Source organism: Zingiber officinale, chromosome 4B (genome assembly GCF_018446385.1).
Source record: "Zingiber officinale cultivar Zhangliang chromosome 4B, Zo_v1.1, whole genome shotgun sequence".
Classification (NCBI taxonomy): domain Eukaryota; kingdom Viridiplantae; phylum Streptophyta; class Magnoliopsida; order Zingiberales; family Zingiberaceae; genus Zingiber; species Zingiber officinale.
Window position 1 is genome coordinate 134,763,087 of NC_055993.1, and position 12,086 is coordinate 134,775,172.

General features: G+C 37.0%; 1 pseudogene; it reads left to right on the top strand.

The window, feature by feature from the left end:
• The first annotated feature begins 5,326 nt into the window (after nucleotides 1-5,326).
• On the top strand, nucleotides 5,327-6,916 carry LOC121978725 (annotated as a pseudogene).
• Nucleotides 6,917-12,086: the final 5,170 nt, after the last annotated feature.

Below are 12,086 nucleotides of genomic sequence, written 5' to 3' on the forward strand. Positions count from 1 at the left end.
AAAACTCCTTTAGGCAGAGAAGCCTCTTACAACGTTGAAGCGCAGAAACAGAAGCTTAACTACAACTAAAGCGTACAAGTGTTTGGAAATGAATTGCTCGTGATTGTTGAAAAGCTTCTGGACCAAGACTATATTTATAACCTTGGTCGGGGTGCTCCGAAGGGTTTCGGGCGCCCTGGGGGGGATAAGCTTTATCCCCCAACGATCAGATCAAGTCAAAACTCAATCCTGGTCAAAAGGCTGGTCCGGGTGCCCTGGTCAGCTCCGGGCGCCTCGGACCCCGAAAGTCAACTTTGGTTGCCTTTTTCGTCTGGGACCTCTGCTCCGTTTCAGTCCCGCCTCGGTCTGGGTCTTCCACTCCGGATCCGCTTACTTGGGTGATCTCTGCCATCCGGAATAGGGCTCACCCGAACCTAACTTCCGGTCTTCTCGAGTAGGCTTCCTCTCCGGCTCCTCGTCGCTCGGAGTCGTCGCATGATTTCTTCTCGTCCGCCAGCGTACTCGTCCGCTGTCTTCGTCCCTCAGTCGCACCGAGCCCGTTGGCTCTCTCCCGTGCCGATCTTCTCGCTAGCTGCGTCTCTTGCTCCCCGAGCAATCTTCCGCTCCGGCTTCTCGTCCCTCAGAACCAGCGCACGCTTCCTTCTCGTCCACCGGGGTACTCTTCCGCGACACCTCGTCCCTCAGACGCACCGAGCCCGTCGACTCTCTCCCCGTGCAGTCCTTCTCGCTAGCCACGTCTTCTGCTCGAGTACCTGTGCTCCTAAGCTCCTGCACACTTAGACACAAAGTTTAAACAACACAGGACCTAACTTAACTTGTTGATCACACCAAAACAACCTTGGGGTTCCAACAGTCTCCCCCTTTTTGATGTGATCAACTCAAGTTAAGGTACGGACAAAACTAGATATAAAAATTAAACATTTTAATATTGCAATCATGTGCAACAAGATAGAAAAAATTAAATTCCATTTTTAATTTTTCAATTTCTACCTTCCCCTAGACTTATACTTTTTCTTCTCCCTCTTTGATCACATAAAAAATTGGGGTTGCAAGAAAAAATCTAAGGTTTGACACTTAGAAACTTTATAAAGATCTATTTCACAGTTTTTCTGGACAATATTTCTAAGTCAAAGAGAATTTCTAAAAAGAATTTCTAAGTCATTAAGAACTTTTAGAAAATTTTGAGAACTTTGAAAATTTTGTATAATTTCCACAAAAGCAATCTCAAAATATCAGAAAAAATTTCTAAGTTAAAAATAACTTTTGGAAAATTTCTAAGTTTTCGTCATGAAAATTAAGAATTTTTTCAGTAGAAAACTTTATACATAAATTTTTTTTTTTGAACATGTAGAAATAATAAAAAAAAATCTATGTATTTATTTTAAATTTTATTTCATCATTTTTTTTATGCTTTTATCAGAATGTTTTAAATTTCCATTTTAACTTATTACAATTTCTCAAATTTGAAGTAAGAAAATTTGAACATGCGAAGAATTGTATCATGTTAATATCTGTTAATAGTTTGTCGAGATACTTTAATCGACAGACTATTTCTTTCAACTTTAAAGCAACAAATATTAAACATGCAAGAAATTGTATTGACAAAATAATTGGTAAAAATTCGTTTGACAATTTTTCTAATTTGCAAGATTCATTCGACAAAATATTTTGTATCTTGCAAGAATCTTTTGGCAATATTTCTGATTTGAAAAATTCTTTTGACAAAATAATTTGTAATTCGCAAGAATCTTTCGTCAAAACTTTTTGTAATTCGAAAAATTCTTTCGATAATATTGGTAAACCGAAAAACTTTTTCGATGATTTAATTTTTGATTCACAAAAATCTCAGGCAACTTTTCAATTGATTGTGCCAATTGTTCAGAAGGTCATACCTGACTTACCTTTTCGGCAGTTGATTCTCCCCCTATCGAGTTGCTTTCTTCCGAAATCTCCCTCTTTAACGATGCTCGTCTGGGATGAACTTTCTGTGGCTTCGAGATGAAATTCGGCTGTTGGGGCTGTTGCGGTACTTACCTCGGTTTCGGACTCTTCAGATGGCGGATCAGTGTTGGATTCGTCCTCGACTTCAGCTGGTTCATCGTGGAGCTTCAAGAACTTTTCCCAAAGTTCTTTTGCGCTTTTGTATTCGCCGATTCTGTCGAGATCTTCATTTGGTATTACAGTTAGAAGATGAAATTCTGTCCGTCCGTTTGCCATCGATTCGTTACGTTGTTTGTTGGTCCAGAGGCGTAAATCGATTTCTTCTCCATTCGCGTTCTTTGGTTCTTCATAACCAAATTTCATTATTGAAAAAAATACCAGAATCAGAGTTTAGATATACCTCCATTTGTTTCTTCCATGAAGAAAACTCTCCCTCGAATGCTAGTGGATATTCGCTAGCTCCGACCATCGTTTTGTTACTTCAGACGGTGGTTAGTCCTTTTGAGGCGTCTCGACTCTGATACCACTTGTAGGACCGTTGCGGCCGGCTAGAAGGGGGTTGTTGGTTAGTTCTGTAAAGACAAAAGGCAAGCAACCCTTCTCAAAATCTTTAAGCTAACACTTGAATATATAAAGTAAGCATGATAAATTAAAAGCATAAAGAAAAAGCGAGGCACAGGGATTTACTTGGTTACAACCGATGTGGTTGTTAATCCAAGGAAGATTAAGTACTAAAACTCCTTCAGGCGGAGAAGCCTCTTACAACGTTGAAGCGCAGAAACAGAAGCTTAACTACAACTAAAGCGTACAAGTGTTTGGAATGAATTGCTCGTGATTGTTGAAAAGCTTCTGGACCAAGGCTATATTTATAGCCTTGGTCGGGGCGCCCCGAAGGGTTCCGGACGCCCCGAAGGGTTCCGGGCGCCCTGGGGGTATAAACTTTATCCCCCAATGATCAAATCGAGTCAAAACTCGATCCTGGTCAAAAGGCTGGTCCGAGCGCTCGGAAGGGTTCCGGGTGCCCCGGACCCCGAAAGTCAACTCTGGTTGACTTTTTCGTCCGGGACCTCTGCTCCGTTTCAGTCCCGCCTCGGTCCAGGTCTTCCGCTCCTGATCCGCTTACTTGGGTGATCTCTGCCATCCGGAATAGGGCTCACCCGAACCCAACTTCCGGTCTTCTCGAGCAGGCTTCCTCTCCGGCTCCTCGTCCCTCGGAGTCGTCGCATGATTCCTTCTCGTCCGCCAGCGTACTTGTCCGCAGTCTTCGTCCCTCAGTCGCACCAAGCCCGTCGGCTCTCTCCCGTGCCGACCTTCTCGCTAGCTGCGTCTCTTGCTCCCCGAGCAATCTTCCGCTCCGACTTCTCATCCCTCAGAACCAGCGCACGCTTCCTTCTCGTCCATCGGGTACTCTTTCGCGGCACCTCGTCCCTCAGACACACCGACCCCGTCGGCTCTCTCCCCGTGCCGTCCTTCTCGCTAGCCGCGTCTTCCGCTCGAGTACCTGTGCTCCTAAGCTCCTGCACACTTAGACATAAGGTTAAAACAACACAAGACCTAACTTAACTTGTTGATCACACCAAAACAACCTTGGGGTTCCAACACTAAGTGTGTAAAAAAGACTTCTCCGTCTACAGTGAAGGAGACTCTGCTAGTGCGATTTCCGACTGCCTTGGATTAACAACCCCCTGGATTGTAACCAAGTTAAAAGTCTGTCTCTCTTCTATTTCTGTTATTTATTTTTATTATTGTTACTATCTGTTTGAGTTGAAGGACGAGGAGAGTATAGTTTTTATTTTTCAGATAATTCACTCCCCTCTTGTCGGCCTCCGCTGCACCAACAGGTTCAACCTTTGAAATACTTATTTTGGAAAAAAAATTAGAAAAAAATTAAGAAATATTTTTGTTAACTCAGAAATCATATAAAATCTTACCCTTTCAAGTAATCACATTTCGAATCTATCCCCCATTTACCGACATGATAGGCATGCTCTATTACCCGAAAATCATTCATTACTTAAATCAAACAATATTAAATAACATAATCTTAACTAAATAATCAAAATTATCAACAATAATCTTCAATATCCATATAAATCATTGAGCCACTTCATCAACACATTGTGTCATCAAACCAATAACCACTTACATCAATTGCATCTAGTCCATCAAAATTTCCAGATAACAATAAGATAATAATTAAACGGTGAGAATTTTTATAAAAAACAGAGGGAATAATTAAAAAAATAGAAAGAATAATTGTTTGAATATATTTATATAGATAATGTAGCATAAAAATATAGCACAACATGATTATTAATATAATTTAAATAATTATAAAAATTATCATAATTGTGACTAGAATATCGAATATTTATTGATTAGAATTAATTCACGTATGATTATTACCCTATGCTTTTAACAAAAGAATACCCTATTGTCCTATATTAAAATTATCATAGATTTATACACTATTACAATATCTAAATAAATATCTATTATTAAATATTGAAAATTTTCTTTAGTAATAGATATTCATTTAGATATGGTAATTTAGTGTATAAATTGATGGTAAAATAATTTGTCAGATAATAAATAACTATGTTTATTTATAATAAATACTTAATTTTGATAGAATTTAAAGATATAGTATAAATCTGACGTTATATTTTTAAGATTTCATAATAAATTTACATATTTGAAATCCTTTTGAAAAATATTAAAGAAGTTTTTTTTTATATATATTTATGCAATAAAATGCCCTAGATTTTATTTCTATCGATGTTCCAAATAAAAGGCAAGTTGCCCATAGGGCTGTAAATAAGTCGAGTCGAGCCGAGCTTTGGGGTGTTCAAGCTTGTTTGATAAGATAACCGAGTTGAGCCGAGCCGAGCTTAAAATGAACCAAGCTTTTGAAATGAGTGTTCAAGCTTGGCTTGGTTTATTTTTTATGAGCTTGAGCTTGTTTGAAGCTTGGCTTGAGCTTGGTTCGTTTAGATGTTATCAAGTTCTCAATTCAAGCTTGTTTAATTGTTTAAAACTTTTAATTGTTTGATTGGTTATTAAGATTGATAATTTAAATTTATTTATTTTATTTTATTTAATTATTTATTTAGGATATTGAAAATAGTTTTATTAATAAATATGGTTCGTGAACATTGTTCACGAACGTTGTTCACGAACGTTGTTCACGAACGTTAACGAGCTGAACACATATGTGTTCAAGCTTGTTTGTTTAGCTTAACGAGCTGTTCAAGCTTGTTTGTTTAATTAATCGTATATATATTGAACGAACATAAACAAGCTCTTACTAAGCCGAACACCAAGCTTGTTCACAAACGCTTGGTTCATTTACAGCCCTAGTTGCCCATTCCCCTCTTCCATAGGCATAAACCCTAATCTGAACTGTGCTATGTCGTTGCGCCGCCTAGCCCTCTCCGGGTCCGTTCTCTCTTCCGCCGGTGCTGGTTGCCGTGCCGCCACCAGCGACATCCTGGAGGAACATATTACCTCAAGTCTCCTCAAGGAGCGTATTGTCTGCATCAACGGCCCTATCCTTCACGAGACGGTATTTGTTGCCCTCCGTCAGCTTCGTTTCCTTCAGTCCGAATGCTCGTCCAAGCCCATCCACCTCTACATTCTTAACTCCCCGGAGGTTCCATCATTAACGGCCTCGCGATATACGACTTAATGCAGCGCATCCGCTGCCCAGTCTCCACCACGTGCATCGGCAAGGCCGTCTCTGAAGGCTCGCTACTCCTTGCAGCTGGCGCCCCTGGCGAGCGCCGCGCCTCGCCCCATTCCCGTATCAAGATCCATCAGCCATCTGGTTTGCCCTTACGCCAGGCTACTGAAAGTGCAATCCATGCCAATGAGAAAATCCGTGAGAGCCTCTACGAGATCTACAGCCGCCACACGGGGCAACCTATTCAGAAAATCAAGGAATTCATGGAACGTGACATGTTCATGTCCGCTGATCAGGCCAAGGAATTCGGCCTGATCGACTAGGTACTTGGCGAGAAACAGGAATGTGGGATGATCGACGAGGTAATTGGCGAGAAACAGGAATGTGGGCTGGTCGACGAGGTAATATTGTGCAGCGACCTAACCATTTTTGTCACTTGCTATATCTTGCATAATACAGTCGTACGCATTTTCTTTATGATTCAACAGACATAGATGTTTCCGTAGTTATCTGAATTTCAAGAAGAGAAACAAATATTACAGTTGATAGAAGCATGACAATGAACTACTTTAGGTTTTTTAAATCATACCTATATATCAACTTCTTTTTGATCGAATTATTGTTTACAATTGAAGAGGGGTATAGGAACAATGATTGAATTGCTTCTTCTTTTTTCACTTCTACCAAACAACTTATTTGAGCCATAAATTACATATTTCATTTTCTTTGATTCTATTCTGGATGTAACTATCAAGAATTAAATGATCTTTTAAACTTATTTTTCCGCATTTATCTAATTTGCCCTCATTTCCTACTTTATTATGTTCCTTTTTTATTATTGTTGATGACCTATGGAAGCCTATATATCCACTGTAAAATAGGAAACATAGCCATGATATTGTAGCAAGTTTTCTCTCTTAGCCATATTCTGCTTGTTCCTATAGCAAATATGACCTCCATTCCCACTCCATGTCCACCTTCACTTCAACTTATCATGTCGTCAACAGTCAACACCATGTCCACCTCCACTAATACATATCATGCTGTCAACACAACCAATCTGAAGCAATAAGATCCAGCTTCAAAATCAATTTTGTCAATCTCTTTTCCTCCCTGATACTGAATTGCTTTTATCTTGTCGGTATTATCATCAAATAGATTATCATTGCTCCAATCTTCAATTTGTGTATTCCCAACATGCAGACTAGATTGAGGGGAACCATGGATCAGAAGCCATCCATCTCCATTGAGATAGGAAGGAGAACAAGATCTGAAACCTTTTTCAACCATTGACGAGGGGAGATACATGTTAGACACCCTTTTCAACATTTAGAGAGTGTCTGAGAACATCTAGCACTGCAACATCATTGAAACTCATCTGATATAGCATCTTCATCTTGGAGTGTAGCGATAGAGAGTAAATTACCTAATATATTTTATGTGTTAGTCTAGTTCACTCTAATTTCTTACCTTAATATCTTATCACAGTCTCCATTTTTTTTCAATCACAATAAACTGATGCAATCCATTAGTATAAAATAGGGCATCCACCCTATGTTCGTTGCCAAAGCAGTGATGGAATTCCACAATTCCATCAATAACAAAACCTTCTTTGACCAAATAACAGTGTTTGGACTCTAACAGACTGCTTCTCATAGTTAATTTGTTTTGAGACACTATATACACGCAACTTTGCTGTAGCCTTTAAGGTAAATAATAGCCCCAGACTGGATCTAACCCTGACTGGCACATTCAATGAATATTAGAATCTTAGCTTGTTGGCCCTTTTTTTACTTCATGTGCTGCTCGTTCAGTAAAAGATTCTCTGTGTTTCATGTTATTGTAGGATGATTAGTGCCCTAGGATCCAAGCATACAGAAGTTTTGCACGAGATGCTTCCTTTGTCTAATATCCGTTCTTAGATGAAACTCCAACTGCTGCTCATCAAACCATTAGCACCGTAACTGCACTGTTTTGCCACGTGTTAGAGAAGTTTTTTCTTATTATAAGCCTGTTGAAGAACTTTGTCGATTGTCAATGAGACATTATTAACTGTGAGAGAAGCTTATGTGATGTTACTCTCTTTATTTTCTTTCCTCTGGATTTACTTCCCTGTTTGCCCTCATCTAAGATGTGACTAAGTGAACACTAGCATTATCTACGGGCGCTCAACTGCAAAGGTATAATTTCTAGCAAAATTTTGAATGATGATCTCTTAATTTTGAAAGAGATCTGCGGCTCAGCATTTTTCTGCTGTTCAACTAAAGAAAAAGTCATGGAGAGTGGAAAACTCCTTGTGCCTCATGGATAGTAGATTAAAGGTGTCATGCGGGAATACTTTGTGGATACTTGCTGGTCGATGGGAGTAGAAGATAATTGTGGGTCTTCTAGAAATATACATTAAAGTGCACAAGGTATCTGATGAATTTCATTAGAGAGTTTAGGCTATTTTCAATCATTATTTAGTTTGGTTTTCATGAAAGTAGAACTTATGGCTAGCTTGAATATACAAGAATGTTGTAGTTAACTTCCATATGTTGTAGTGGTGACCTTGGACGCTCTTATGTAGATCAACACACGTCAAATTAAATTAAGAGCATTGGAGTTGTCCAACAAACCTCCTCGATGCTTAAATCACTAATTAATAGTGCTTTGAGAACGAAGGATGCATAGAGAAATTATAGAGTTTCAAGATAGATCGGTCCTTTGGGTACTCCTCCTTATAAGAGAGTTGCTCGAAGATTGAGGCTGTGCTCTCCTGGAAATTATAATCGTTTAATTGTTATTGTACTCATGAGTTGACACAGCTAGTATTGTACTCATGAGGATGTTGGTTACTCGATCATTTTATGTCGAGGATTGAAGTTTTTTTTCAAGCATGTCTAAGTAATCAAATTTAATCAAGTGGTTTTGATATTTGGACAAAATTATAAACTTATATTGTGTTTAGTAATGTGATTTATCAAACGTGCAAGTGTAAATTACAAAGTTATTATAATTTCAATGGATGAAACTTATGTAACTAATGAAGTGATAAAAGATCAAATACTTAGAAGATGAAAGCAGATTAAGAGTGATTAGAGGATTGGCAGAAATTCATAAAGGTGTGGCTCATTTCAAATTTCATCAAATTACACTTGATTAATTAAGATGGATAATCTCTAGGTCCGAATCAACCTAGATCAGTCTCAATCCCAATCCAAATAGTGTTCAACTTCTAAGTCGAGTACTCATAAATTAGATTCCGAATCCAAAGGTGCATAACATAAAGGGGTGGTTTTTTTGTTTTCTTTTGTTTTTTAAGCTATTTATTTATTTATAATAAAGGTGATTATATTTGTAATAAAAAGTAATTATACTAATCTCAAACATCTCGTACTCCTCAAATTATGTGAGAGAGGTAAATAACAAAATCAATTTATAATCGACATTTTTTTTTTCAAAAACATCTACCTATCAAAAATTAATCTCTTATCTCAGTATAAGACATCTATAACCCTCCAACATCACCCCCACAAGGACCGTAATCAACTTTGTTTGAACAATATTGTTGAAAAAGCTAATTTTACTAATTATTCATTTTTTTTTGTTTTTTTTTTGTAAACTTAGACAATATTCTAATTTTGAAATATGCGATTTTCGAGAAAATTCTTTATTTCATGCATGATATCCTGTTCTACAATTTCGAATCCCGATTTTTTTTACACGATAATATCTCTTATTTATTTTTGTTTTTCTAGGTAGCACCATATATCCAAATCCTCCGAACCCTCTAATTCTATACGTCCGACTCCATCAAAATCTTCCATTAACTATCATGATAAAAGATAAATTAAAAAAGTCTTTCTCCAACGGACGATCCAATAATCCACCAGAGTCATAAAAATATCGAGAAATTGCATAGAGAGTAGCAATATATATCTCACGCGTGAAACTTAATACCCTGACTCTCTTTAAGTCCTGATCATTATCATTTTCGAATGTAATGGTTACAGTGGAGATACAAGGAGAAATATCACCTCATGATCAATCACATAGCTCCCAAGGTGTCAAAAAAACAGAGAACAAAATCAAATTCAATTTTTCAAGGTGGAACATAAAATGCAACTATTTCTTTACCCATTTAAAAGGACGAGCAAAGGAAAAGATAGATGCAAAATTTTATAACTCGATCAAGACTCAAATGTTACTACAATAATTTGTTACTCACCATAGAGGACACCCAAATTCAAGAATGATAACTTGACTAGAATCATATTCTTCTGTGTGGAGAGAATCTACTATCACAATGAAATGCACAACATAAAATACACATATACATGATCAAGGTAGCTTCTTGGCCGCCGAAAAGAAACAATCTAATAAAAGAGCAAACAACACGAACTGAATTCCCGACAAAAGTTATCCAAATCAATAGACAGTAACGATCATTTGTGGCAAAAAGGTGATAATGCTCACCTCAGGCAATCCAGTATCGTCGATCCCTCGGCTAGATACAGGCTGGACTAACTTACAAATAAATGAAAAATATAGTACACAACAACTCTTCTCAATAACATATATTGAGAAGCAATCCTTCTCTTTATGTCCTCCAATCTCCAAACACTTCTAAAGATGTTAATTCCCAAAACAACTAAAACTTGAGGCAGTAATACCAAACTCGAGGTCCTATTTGACCAAAGATTGCTATAGCAACAATACATGTTAAATGATGATACTCAAGATTTATTACCATAAATAGAGAATGTCAATAGATTGAAGAGTAATTAGTATGAGCACGCAATGACTGAGACAACGTACACAAACTCATTATGGGCAAACAACCTTCTTATAAATGGAGGATGGCAACAAGGGTGACTTAGCTATGTGCCACTGTGATAATAACCTACATTGACAGTGACAAAGGAAGAAGAGGAGAAATAAGTGATCATGGGCTTCTTTCGATCAAGGTTTGTAAACGCTCGTGGCAAAAGGGCTACTATTCAAATGGGTGAACAGGAAGAGGACGTGCTTGCTTAGCTCACAAGAGAATAGAAAAGAGATGAGTACTCTTGTAAGGAGCATTCAGGAGTTCAGGGAAAATAAGGAGTGGGTTTTGATGCACAAAACTCTAATTTATCGTTGAACCAGTCAACAGGACCATCCCAGTTTAGTTCAAGCCTGGTCCCACCTCGGTTCGACCATAAGATTAAGCCTAATTTGAACACAAGATTAACTTAAATATATCTATACCAGTTCTAACTCTCAAATATTGATTAATAAATTTCCAAAGGAAAACATGAAGCAAAGAGGTCATTAAATTCACGCCCTTTGCTCCATAATAAAATGGATTAGATTGCTCAATAAGAAAATGGGTTAGATTCTATAGGTTCAACAAAACCTATCGGAACTTAACAGTGGAGTGGAGTGGAGTGGAGTAAAAAGACAAGAGAGGGAATGAAAACTAAAATAAAATAAAGAATAAAGCAAAAAAATAGCTATAAAAATAAATAGAAAATGGAGAGTCCTAATTGCGAATGAACAAATTCAGACACAAAATTTAAAAGGATCTTTCTAATAATAAAAAAAGCATAAGAGCCAAAGGAATGATCATGAAAGATTTCATGTTTTTAGCAGTTAAATTATAAAAAAATTTCTAATTTTTAGGACTATTACATTTCCTTGGGAAAATGCAATTTACAGTTTGGAAGGAGAGGAAGGCACAAGCCAGACAAAAAAAAAAGAAATTGTTTTCCAACTCCATTAGTAAGAATTTGAATTTGAAGAACTTTAGTAAAAAGGTTCATTTTAAAAGGAGGATTATGCCAAACAAACTCCAACTTTGAGTTTTTCTCAGAGTTGCATTCTGTTTCATTTTAATTCTCTTCGCCAAGCATCAAGGTTTGTTACAGAGCAATCTTGGCCTCTTTTGATAGGGTTCAGATGGAGTTGCAATGGATAGGTTTGTGACTTTCTACCCATTTTCTATGCTTAAAAGTTGGTCAGTAAACATTACTATACTGTTATGTATATCACACAAATGACAAATCCTTTGAATTGAATAGCAGTTTTGAACTGGTTTTTGTCAGACTACATTAGGCATACCCAAGAAAAGTTTTCTTCCTCATAGTGATAATAGACGCTAGTTGGGCTTCATATTCTTCTAGCTAGAACTAAAATGAGAAGAAACTTAGTGAATTAAATCATGTAAAATTCAACAGAAAAGGGTTGGATATAAGGAATATGTTTATGATTAAAAAAGAAGCATGAGCAATTCTGAATCCTGAAGATATTTTGTTATGGAACTAACAATAACAATTGTGTTTAGTTCAAGCTAATCTTTATAAATTAGCAATACCATATCAGAAAATAATGAAGAATCAATACTCACATAAAAACTTTGAAATATATGAATCTAGTATATTTTCAAAAGAAATCAACTAACTAATTATGTAACAATGCAGATAAAAAGTCAATTTTGACA